The 12,363-nt window shown below is 35.6% G+C and overlaps 1 protein-coding gene across 5 annotated transcripts in view; it reads right to left on the bottom strand.

Annotated features, from left to right (window-relative positions):
• KMT2E (lysine methyltransferase 2E (inactive)) overlaps positions 1-12,363 on the bottom strand; it is a 93,694-nt gene that overhangs the window by 58,111 nt on the left and 23,220 nt on the right. The gene's annotated exons all lie outside the window — the stretch shown is intronic.

Here is a 12,363-nt window from a genome sequence, read left to right as displayed (position 1 = left end):
AGCTGGAATGAAGATTGCTGGAAGAAACATCAATAACCTCAGATATGTAGATGACACCACTCTTGGAGCAGAAAGCAAAGAGGAACTAAAGAGCCTCCTGATGAAGGTCAAAGACGACAGTGAAAAGGTTGGCTTAAAACTCAACATTCAAAAAATGAAGATCATGCATGGCATCCAGTCCCATCACTTCTGGCAAACAGATGGGAAAACAATGGAAACAGTGAGACTTTATTTTCTTGGGCTCCAAAATCACTGCAGATGGTGACTACAGCCATGAAATTAAAAAGACACTTGCTCCTTGGAAGAAAAGCTATGACATAGAAGTTTTTCAATGCTAAGGTCTTTGCCGACAAAGGTCCATATAATCAAAGCTATGGTTTTTCTAGTAGTTGTGTATGGATGTGAGAGTTGGACCATAAGGCAGGCTGAGTGCTGTAGAATTTATGCTTTTGAACTGTGGTGTTGGAGAAGCCTTTTAAGAGTCCTTTGGACTGCAAGGAGATCAAACCAGTCAATTCTAAAGGAAATCAATCCTGAATATTCATTGGAAGGCCTGATGCTAAAGCTCCAATACTTTGGCCACCTGATGTGAAGAGCCGACTCATTAAAAAATTGACTCTGATGCTGGGAAAGATTGAAGGCAGGAAGAGAAGAGGACAAGATGGTTGGATGGCATCACTGACTCAATGGACATGAGTCTGAGTAAGCTCTGGGAGATGGTGAAGGACACGGGAGCCTGGCATGCTACAGTCCATGGTGTCACAAAGCATCAGACATGACTGAGCGACTGAACAACAACAACAATTTCTAGTTACATGATATCCTGAACTTGAGTAGACTTTTCCATTTAAGACTGTTCAGAATTCTAAAAGAAACTTTTTATTTGACTATTTAGCCACACAAAGCTTGAGTCATCTTCAAGGGCTTGTTTTTGATTTATAGCACATTACTAAAGAGCTTCCAAAAAGAGACCTTTACATAGACTCTAGAGTTGAGAAAATAAACTTGTATTTTAAACTCCTACTCTTAACTGTGAGATTTGGGAACTTAATATTCATTGGTTTAAGATAATACGATTTAAATTTCCTAGTTAAAATCTATTACTTAAAAAAATACCATCACTTGTTAAAATTTTTGTACTGGAGAACTTTATATCCCTCCTACTTTGATATTCTGTCCCAATGTATTCTATCATAGTCAGTACTCAGTCACTCAAATAATGCAGCAAATTTCAATCTCTGTCTTGTTGCTGTTTTAATTCTGCTAGTTTCCGAATGTCTTTTAGTATTTTCCAGCTGCCTGAAATAGGCACTAACCAGAATTGTTAAACAATAAAGAATCTGCCTGCAATGTGGGAGACCTGGGTTCCATCCCTGGGTCAGGAAGATCCCCTGGAGAAGGGCATGGCAACCCACATCAGTATTCTTGCCTGGAGAATCCCATGGACAGAGGATCCTGGTGGGCTACAGTTCATGGGGTTGTAAAGAGTTGGACACGACTGAGTGACTAACACTTTCACTTTCACTTGAAATAGACACTAGCTGGACCTGTTAAAGAACTATACCATTCAACTTATTGAAATCACATTATTATTTTTTACATATAGGGACATTTTGTTCAATTCTATAGCCCCTTATATCTGTCTACCATGAAGAGGCTATAAAAATTTTGTAGCTTTAGTTCTACCTCTCCTAAACAAATGAAACAGAATTAACTAAGATAGCGAGCATTCAACAATATTTGTATGTAGTAAGTTTCAGGGTTCACAAAGAGACCTTCAAGCCTTATGATTCATGTCTTACTACTGTTTCCAAACTTTTTCATCCTCTCAAACAGACACTTTGTTCCATATCTCTTACTTTCTCCAGGTCCAAGCACCTGGTAACCTTTACTATCTATCTCTATTTGCCCATTCTAGACAACTTACATCAGTTCAGTTGCTCAGTTGTGTCCGATTCTTCGCGACATAAATACTCTTTGCAACATAAGACAATTTACATAAATGGAATCATAAAATATTTATCATGTCTTTTATTTAGCATAACATTTTCAAGTTTCATCCATTTTATACATTTCAGAATTCTTTTTTATGGCTAATATTCCATTGTATAGATGGACCACATTTTCATTTGTCCATTCATCTGTTGATGGACACTTGAGATGTTAGACCTTTTGTCTATTGAGAGTAATGCTGTTATGGATATTGGTATACAAATATTGTTTTGAGCCTTTTATTTCGATTCTTTTGAGTATAAACCTAGGAGGAGAATTTCTGGGTCATGAGGTAATTCTGTTTAACGTTTTGAGAAAGTACCAAACTGTTTCCTATTTTTTTTAATGCCTTAATCTCCTTTTAAAATTTTTCTTTTCCTTATCTCCTAAATGTTTATGTTTTCTAGGTGTCTGTACTTTAAACATTGGAGGTTTCATCCACTACTATAGTTTTCACCATTTCCTATGTGTTCATGACTTCCAAATCATCCTCAATCTAATTCTATTTCATTAGCTCCACCCAAATAGCTCTCCATATTACTGCTGCTGCTGCTACTAAGTCACTTCAATCGTGTCCGATTCTATGCGACCCCATAGACGGCAGCCCACCAGGCTCCCCCGTCCCTGGGATTCTCCAGGCAAGAGTATTGGAGTGGGGTGCCATTGCCTTCTCCGCTCCACATTACTAGACCTCTTAATTTAGATTTAGGGTTGCCATTTCCTTCTCCAGTGCATGAAAGTGAAAAGTGAAAGTGAAGTCGCCCAGTCATGTCCGATTCTTAGCGACCTCATGGACTGCAGCCTACCAGGCTCCTCCGTCCATGGGATCTTCCAGGCAAGAGTACTGGAGTGGGGTGCCATTGCCTTCTCCGCTCCATATTACTAGACCTCCTAATTTAGATGTCTCATGACTGTAAAATAGATGTTTGTTGTAGAAAACCCTTTTTTACATCCCATATTTTGGAATTTAAAATTAAACCAGGGACTTCCCTGGTGGTCCAGTGGCTAAGACTGGGTGCTTCCAATGCAGGGGGCGTGGGTTCAATCCCTGCTTGGGGAACTAAGATCCCACATGCCGTGCAGTGCGGCCAAAAAAAAAAAAAAAAAACTAAATTAAATTAAATTTAGAGCTGGAGCCAACCAAATTTTTCTGTGAAGAACCAGAGAGTAAATATATTCAAGACCTCAAACCATGGTTTCTGTTGCAACTTCTCAGCTCTACTATACCTGGAAAGCCAGAAAATATAAGTAAATAAGTGGAAAAAAATAAGTAAATAAGTGGGCATGACTGAGTCTCAGTAAAATCTTATTCACAAAAATCAGGCAGCAGGCTGGGTTTGGCTCAGTGATCCCAGTCTGCTGACTGCTTGTTTAGAGAAAGCAAATTTGGGGAAGGAACTGATTGTAATAGAGTACCATTTTTCTCTGATTTCAATGGCTTTAGCAAGTGTTACTAGTTTAATGGTATAACTTTCTTTGAAAATGTAACATCAACAGGAATTTCTTATTACCTTATTAATAAATAATTATTGAGGGTTTATTATATACCAGCTACTGTTTTAGGTACTGGGAACACAATTCCATATCTAAAATCTTGTATTTACATTCAAATTGTTTTTCTCTTATAAAAATGGAAAAATGCCACTTTGTATTACAACCCTATTCTTCCACTTGCTCTCTGGACCTTATCCCTTCTCACCTTTTCAAGATCTGTACACTTTACTCTTGCCTGCAACTATCCCTTGTGTCTTACACCTTCAGTCTACATTAGATCACTGCTGTCTTATTTATTATTCCATTTAAAACTCCTGCCCCCGTTCAATTGTCATTTCTCTGTTCCTCTTTTTAGAAACCTCCTTGAAAGAGTTATTCGTGCTCAACATCAGGCTGCACAACACCACAATAACTACCCATATTGTCAAACTAATTGGCATCTGTAGTTTATATAGACTTTTCAGCATGTGATGTAAATGTTCCCTTCCTAAAAAGATTTAACTTTGCTAGCTTTCTGGATACCACACTTAACTGGCCACTCTTTCTCATTTTTTGCTTGATTTTCTTTTCTGCCCACAAATGTTTTCTCTTTTCCCCCCGCTGATCTTTTTCTTTAAACAACTCTCCATCCAGTTACTTAATCCAAAACCATAAAGTATCATTCTTGATTATTCATTTGCCCTCGCCCTCCACATCTAATTCTTTGGTCAATTCTGGCTCTTCTTCCAATATACATTTACAATCAGTACACTTCTTTCCCTAGTCCAAGTCTTTGTCATCTCTTGCCTTGGACACTGCAGTAACACTGTGAATGTATTGAATGCTACTGAATTGGACACTTAAAACTGGTTAAAACAGTAAACTTTATGCTATGTATATTTTACTACAATTTTTTGAAAGAAAGAAAGAAAATCACAAAAGGCTAGTTTCACTAAAGCCAAAAGTACAGAGAATCAAGAGTAATAAATCCTCCTGAGACAACAAACAATATGAGGCCTGAAAACTATGCATTAGCTTCAACATGCCAGTAGCATGGCCAAAGTAAAAGTCAACTTGTATGGAGCAGTTGGAAGAAGAGTGAAGGACGCAAGCATTCAAGCATCTGAATAGACTGACAATTGAGACAGTGCCCAAGGAACCAAAAGAAAGACAGACGCAGATAATACTGACACAGGGTCAAGAGTTAATCTGAAATAACCATTCTTAGAACCTACCTCTTAGAACCTACCTCTAACCCTGTGAGGTGATACTGGGTGTTAGAAAAGGTAAAATGCTGTTGCTAAGACTCATTTAGTGGAGCAGGTAGAACAAAGATGTAGTGGGGATGCTTTGCAGATGGCCCCAAGGGAGTGGCAGAATATGGATTTCTTTCCTTCAGATTGGAAGTAGTTTTGTTCTGGCCTAGAATTAGTGGTAATAGATCTGCTTCTGCTGAGTCTATACAGGTGTAATGTGGAGGGCAATTCTTGGATTCCCATACAATGCTATCATGAAGCAAGGGGTGCAGAAGCAGTCACTGAGTTCTGCTTGTTGTGACATTGAGTGTAGTAGGACAGAACTATTCAGGGAAACAGTACCTGCTGCTCCAAAGTGATATTCAGGAACTGTTCTAGAAGGTATTTTAAATATCACATTGTTCAACCTCCAGTATTACACACCATGAGATGACTGATTTAAGTGCCACAAACTGATTATCATTAAGTCACTGTGTATCCACAAGACATGAAACAAGCACTCTGGACTTCAGATTCCACATTTACAAAATCAAGTCTTAATTCTAAGTCACATGGTATTGTAATAACAAAGCAAATACTAAATCCTAGATCTCTTAGGTTGGTCTAGTACTATTCCTATCAAACTGCATTATTCCCACTTCCTGTGAGATTTACCAGAGTGCCATTCTGTCTATGGATTAATGACCTACTGATGTAAACAGCTTTACCTCCTTTCTGTATTAAAAGATGGTACCACGTATTACTTTATTAGAGCTACACAAAGCCTGATTTCTGGTAATTCTGAATCTATACCACTTTAACTGTCATTACTTCATAAACTTTACAAATATGGATAACAAATTTGGGCATTAAAATTTAAATTATTTATGTAACATTTCCATTCTTAAAAATGAAAAAAGGTCATTTTCAAATGTGTTACAGTCCTAAATTATTATTGAAAACTCAGAAAGCAGAACAACTACCATTTTGTTTGCAGTAATCTACCTGATGTTGCCACATTTTCCTGGAACCACTTTACAAATTTAAAATTGTATTTGTTTATACCAAAATATCCTTATTCTTTAAAAAGCCATCATAAATTATCATTCGTTATATATTTTAGTGTAGACATTTAAGCAGTCAGGTGAACTGAAGATCTAAACAGAGAGAAATGCCAATCATAAAATTAAGAGAGGAATTTAGAGAAAAAGAATAGGCTAGAATGATTGATTAAATAAGCTCTGATTCCTCCTGAAACTGGACTTTTGTGATTTCCTTCTTCCTCATCAAAATTTTAATTTCTTCCCTATATAAACCTTCAAAATACAGTTGTATTTTAATGAGAAGTTTATATGAGTATTTTAAGTGAAATCTCTAGTTTTTCTTTCAAAGTTAAAACATTCAATAACAGACACTTGGGTATCAGTAATTGCACATGGATAGAACGGCTCCCTGTCACAGTAATGAATATAAAAGATATCCATGAGTTCTCACTATGCTCCTTCAGATTTGTGATCAAAACATTTCTATCATTCTTGTTATACCTAATACTTTTTAAAGATATATTAAAATTACACACATTACAATGGCATACAAGAAAAATTTGTAAACGGAGAGATTTGGTGTGACAACTGTCCTCAGTTTACCACATGTGGCATTTTACTTCATTTAACTCATCAATTAACAAAACTTAGCTCTTAGCTCTATGTGGCAAATGGATCTGGAGCCAAGCAGCCCTGGATTTAGCTCTTTATTTATTGTTAACTAACTATGTGGCCTTGGGGAAGTCTTTTAATCTCCTTGAGCTGCATTTCTTTTGTAAAATGGGAATAACAGCTGCTTACACACTGTGTTACAGAAAACTTTATTATTAAGTATAACAAGGCAAATGAGAAAATTCAACAGTTCTAAACAATGCTAAGATTTAAGAACAGTACTTCAAAACATTCTTTTGAATATTAAAACAAATCATAATTAAATGAAAGCACTTCTAAATTAGCATAAGCAAATTAACACTTTTAGGGCAGCAGAAAGTATTAGTTTCTTGACAAATAAAAAGTGTAAAGAAATCATGAATAGAAACATTAAATACTAGTGGAACACAAGTAAAAAGCTACTGAAAACATTTCATTATACATTAAACATTTTAGTATCTTTAATTACATAAATTCAGACTACAAGCAGCCAAATATTTCAACAAACTAATAATGAATTCTGTCAGCAGATGGCTCTAGTGACACTGAAATAACCTAATATTAAATACTATAAACAAAATACAGACAGTAAAAATGTACTGAATCTCAGAAATCTGGAGTCAAAAAGAGCCACATTAATACTTCAAGACCTCCTTTTCAAATGAAGATACCAGAGTCTGCAATAATTGTCGTAAGGGCTCACTGGTATATTAGTGGCAGAACAAAACTGAGAACCCAAATATCTCCCTTTAGTACTCTCAGTCAATAAAGAGGCATTTACTGTATTCCTAGTCATAGCACTAAAAGCCCTCCTCCAAAGTAATTCACCTGTTAACTTAGATACCTCACATTTACTAATTTGTCCACCTCATCCCAAAATACACATATTTATCCAAAATCTCATTATAAAGATTTCTAAAGAATATTTGGTAGTAAAAATAATGTTAAAAAGAATACAATGTTAGTAATCATGTTCCCAGTGTCTGAGAGAAAAATTAATTTGGTTTTTCTTTTTTAAAAAGACTAGGAAAGAATCAGTTTAACACTCCCTAAATTATTTAATACCTCTTCCCACTTCTCAGCTCTAGAAGGGTTTCTTACCTTTGCTTCTTTATTTTTTTTTTCCATTTATTTTTATTAGTTGGAGGCTAATTACTTTACAATATTGTAGTGGGTTTTGTCATACATTGACATGAATCAGCCATGGAGTTACATGTGTTCCCCATCCTGATCCCCCCTCCCCCCCTCCCTCTCCACCCGATCCCTTTGGGTGTTCCCAGTGCACCAGGCCCGAGCACTTGTCTCATGCATCCAACCTGGGCTGGTGATCTGTTTCACCCTTGATAATATACATGTTTCGATGCTGTTCTCTCGAAACATCCCACCCTCGCCTTCGCCCACACAGTCCAAAAGTCTGTTCTGTACATCTGCGTCTCTCTTTCTGTTTTGCATATAGGGTTATCATTACCATCTTTCTAAATTCCATATATATGTGTTAGTATGCTGTAATGTTCTTTATCTTTCTGGCTTACTTCACTCTGTATAATGGGCTCCAGTTTCATCCATCTCATTAGGACTGATTCAAATGAATTCTTTTTAATGGCTGAGTAATATTCCATGGTGTATATGTACCACAGCTTCCTTATCCATTTGTCTGCTGATGGACATCTAGGTTACTTCCATGTCCTGGCTATTATAAACAGTGCTGCGATGAACATTGGGGTGCACGCTGTCTCTTTCAGATCTGGTTTCCTCAGTGTGTATGCCCAGCAGCGAGATTACTGGGTCATATGGCAGTTCTATTTCCAGTTTTTTAAGAAATCTCCACACTGTTCTCCATAGTGGCTGTACTAGTTTGCATTCCCACCAACAGTGTAAGAGGGTTCCCTTTTCTCCACACCCTCTCCAGCATTTATTGCTTGTAGACTTTTGGATAGCAGCCATCCTGACTGGCGTATAATGGTACCTCATTGTGGTTTTGATTTGCATTTCTCTGATAATGAGTGATGTAGAGCATCTTTTCATGTGTTTGTTAGCCATCTGTATGTCTTCTTTGGAGAAATGTCTCTTTAGTTCTTTGGCCCATTTTTTGACTGGGTCATTTATTTTTCTGGAATTGAGCTGCAGGAGTTGCTTGTATATTTTTGAGATTAATCCTTTGTCTGTTGCTTCGTTTGCTATTATTTTCTCCCAATCTGAGGGCTGTCTTTTCACCTTACTTATAGGTTCCTTTGTTGTGCAAAAGCTTTTAAGTTTCATTAGGTCCCATTTGTTTATTTTTGCTTTTATTTCCAATATTCTGGGAGGTGGGTCATAGAGGATCCTGCCGTGATTTATGTCGCAGAGTGTTTTGCCTATGTTCTCCTCTAGGAGTTTTATAGTTTCTGGTCTTACATTTAGATCTTTAATCCATTTTGAGTTTATTTTTGTGTATGGTATTAGAAAGTGTTCTAGTTTCCTTCTTTTACAAGTGGTTGACCAGTTTTCCCAGCACTACTTATTACTAGAGCTAATCAACGAATATAGTAAAGTTGCAGGATATAAATTAACACACAGAAATCCCTTGCATTCCTATACACTAACAATGAGAAAAAAGAAAGAGAAATTAAGGAAGCAATACCATTCACCATTGCAACAAAAAGAATAAAATACTTAGGAGTATATCTACCTAAAGAAACAAAAGACCTATACATAGAAAACTATAAAACACTGATGAAAGAAATCAAAGAGGACACAAACAGATGGAGAAATATACGGTGTTCATGGACTGGAAGAATCAATATTGTCAAAATGACTATACTACCCACAGCAATCTATAGATTCAATGCAATCCTTATCAAGCTACCAACGGCATTTTTCACAAACTAGAACAAATAATTTCACAATTTGTATGGAAATACAAAAAACCTCAAATAGCCAAAGTAATCTTAAGAAAGAGGAATGGAACTGGAGGAATCAACCTGCCTGACTTCAGACTATACTACAAAGCCACAGTCAAGACAGTATGGTACTGGCACAAAGACAGAAATATAGATCAATGGAACAGAATAGAAAGCCCAGAGATAAATCCACAAACCTATGGACACCTTATCTTCAACAAAGGAGGCAAAAATATACAATGGAAAAAAGATCACCTTTGCTTCTTTAACCAATTTAGTAATTCAGACAGAATGCCTGACATAAAAGACAGAAGAAGCAGTAGAAGAGGTCAATTTATATCAATTAGGATAAAAACCATACAATTCTAATAAATGCTGAACTCTGGCTCAACTTTCCTATTTATCTACTGGTAACTGAGTCTAGGTTTTCTTTCATATTTCTTATCTTCAAGCAGAGACCTGAAAATATCTTTGTTATATGCAGTCACTGATTATAATAAATTTACTACTCCTAAAAGTAAAGCTACTATTTACACGAACCATATATCAAAATAAATTAGTTACGTTATGGAAGTCATTTTTGGTAACAGTATTAGGAAAGAAGTTGTAATAGAAAAGGCCTAAAATTAACACATCAATCACTTCTGCTTCTGCCATCCTGCTCTGTGACTTGTTTCCTCAACTGTATTTGAAAATAATATCTCATAGTCTCATCTTTACCTTTCTTATTCAAAAAGAAATAGATTGTTATGATCTCATAATTTTCATAACTAGCTGAGGCTTCACTGTTCTTTTCTCTTCTGAGATCCTATACGTTGTAATTTAGCCTAGAATTTTTCTATCCAATACAATGGCCTCTAGACATGTATGCAATAGAACACTTCAAATATGGCTAGTTTGAATTGAAAGATTCTGGAAGTGTAAAACCAACTCGTGGCAAGGTAATGGGGAACAGAAAAAAACAAAATATAAGATCCCTAACTCTGCAGGAAAGGCAAGACAAATCCAAGATGTTTAAAAACTTAATAATGATAGGAAAACAAATATGTAACAAAGAAGCTGGACTAATGAGTTTTATTTCAGAGACACGATAATCCACGAAGAAACGTTACTGCGTATAGGAATACTGGACTAGAGTTTAGCAAGTCCATTATTATAGATCCTGAACCAGACCTTCAATTTCCTATCTATAAAATGCGACAGATAGCATGTATTCTATCTAGATGAACTCAAATTAGATGAACTGTGATTAAATAAATTCCCCTTTATAGTCTTAGAAATGAGTATAAATTTGGTTCAGTACACTAATTCACTCAACAATCAAGTATCCCTAAACTTTATAGTAGTTTAATTTATGAGTGATATATTTTAGCAGTGTTTTTAAAAAATACTACTAATAGGGACTTCTCTGGTGTGTCCAGTGGCTAAGACTCCACACTCCCAACGCAGGGGGTCTGGATTCAACACTGGTCAGGGAACCAGATCCCACATGCCGCAACTGAAGAACCTGAATGCCGCAACTAAAAGATGCCACAGATGTGGCTACTGAAGACCCTGTGTGCTGCAGCGAAAATCAAAGATCCCACGTGCCACTATTAAGAGCCAATGCAGCCAAATAAACATTTACATATATATAAAACTAATATATAATTAATATCATATAGCTACATGAGCATAACAAAATTCAGTACTTTAAAAAAAATATTTTGGAATAATTATGTAGCTGAACAGGACGTTAACAAAGAAATATATGGGGAAGTCCCAGGTGCCCTTTCCCCAGCATCCTGCACCAATACAAGTACAGTATCTTCTGATTACATATTTGAAATAAAAAGGAAACATTAATTATATAAAAATTTATGAAAATAGCTCTAAAAGCTTTATATATCTAAATATAGTTTTTAAGTTTGAAAATTTATCCACAAAAATTCTATCCACAAAAAAATAGTTGTCTCATAGTAGAAATTGGTACCAGTTATACTTTTTGTGTCCACTGAGTAAGGGATACTATATCCAAGGGACACATACTTGTATGTGGAATAGAAAATTTCCTAAAACATAAATGTTCTTTAAAAAAAATAGTCATTCTGTAATTACCTACAAGTTGATCATTTTCTAATAATAAAAATGTCCATATTTGTACCAGGAAAGATTTGGTTCAACAATATAAATCATAATTATTCTATAAACACTCTTATAAATGCATCTAATAAAGAACACAGGCAGAAAGCTCTCCCCTAAACTCCTGTCAATATATTATTCATTCTCTTTTAACTGTATAATTAATATGTGGCTTTTATTCTGTTTGTGAATTGCCTTACAGCATACATACTAAACATGCAAACAAGACAAAGGAGCATCTCACATTGTATACTGAACTAATTCCTATCTCATACATAAATAATATTTCATAAATTACATTTTGCAGTAACTGCTTATGAGGCTAATTTAAAAAAACTGTCAAGGTGAATTTTTTAGGAAGCAAAAAATCTTTGATTATTACCAATAAATGCCTATAACTATCATCAGATATAGATTTGCATCTATAAGATGCATTAAGAAAAACTGGTACTTTAGTCTGGGACGCACTGCTTCCAGGTTCTTTTTCCTTCCTTAGGAGTGTGCCTATCTGGGCAGAAGGAATGTCAATCAACAGTCACAAGAGTACCCTTGTTTGGGAATCCATTATTTTATAACAAAAATAACTTACACATAGCGCAAAAAAAAAGAGGCTTTTAAAAACTATAATAGTCATACAGTTAAATGGACTATGTAGCATATTATAGAAATATCAGAGAGCATCCCTGAGTCTTTCCTAATGGTAGAAGCGGGAGTGGTGAAAACATTTCTAGACCATTTGAAATGCCAGCAAAAGGAGAGTATTAACTGGTTTTTGTCCTTTCTACACACCAGTTTTAGGAGCCCTAAAAGAAATAAATTTGCTTTTTTTTCCAAAAAAGTTAAATTCACCTTTCTGGTCAGTGAGTGTCCCATTTAGCACAATTCAACTATATACTGAATCAGAGAGCAAACATACATCTTTCTATTCTTTAGGTATTCCAACACTGTTACATAAACCTTTTGCAATTT

Source organism: Dama dama, chromosome 18 (assembly GCF_033118175.1).
Source record: "Dama dama isolate Ldn47 chromosome 18, ASM3311817v1, whole genome shotgun sequence".
Classification (NCBI taxonomy): Eukaryota; Metazoa; Chordata; class Mammalia; order Artiodactyla; family Cervidae; genus Dama; species Dama dama.
Note: the sequence above shows the minus strand (reverse complement) of the source record. Positions and strands in the feature narration are given on the sequence as shown.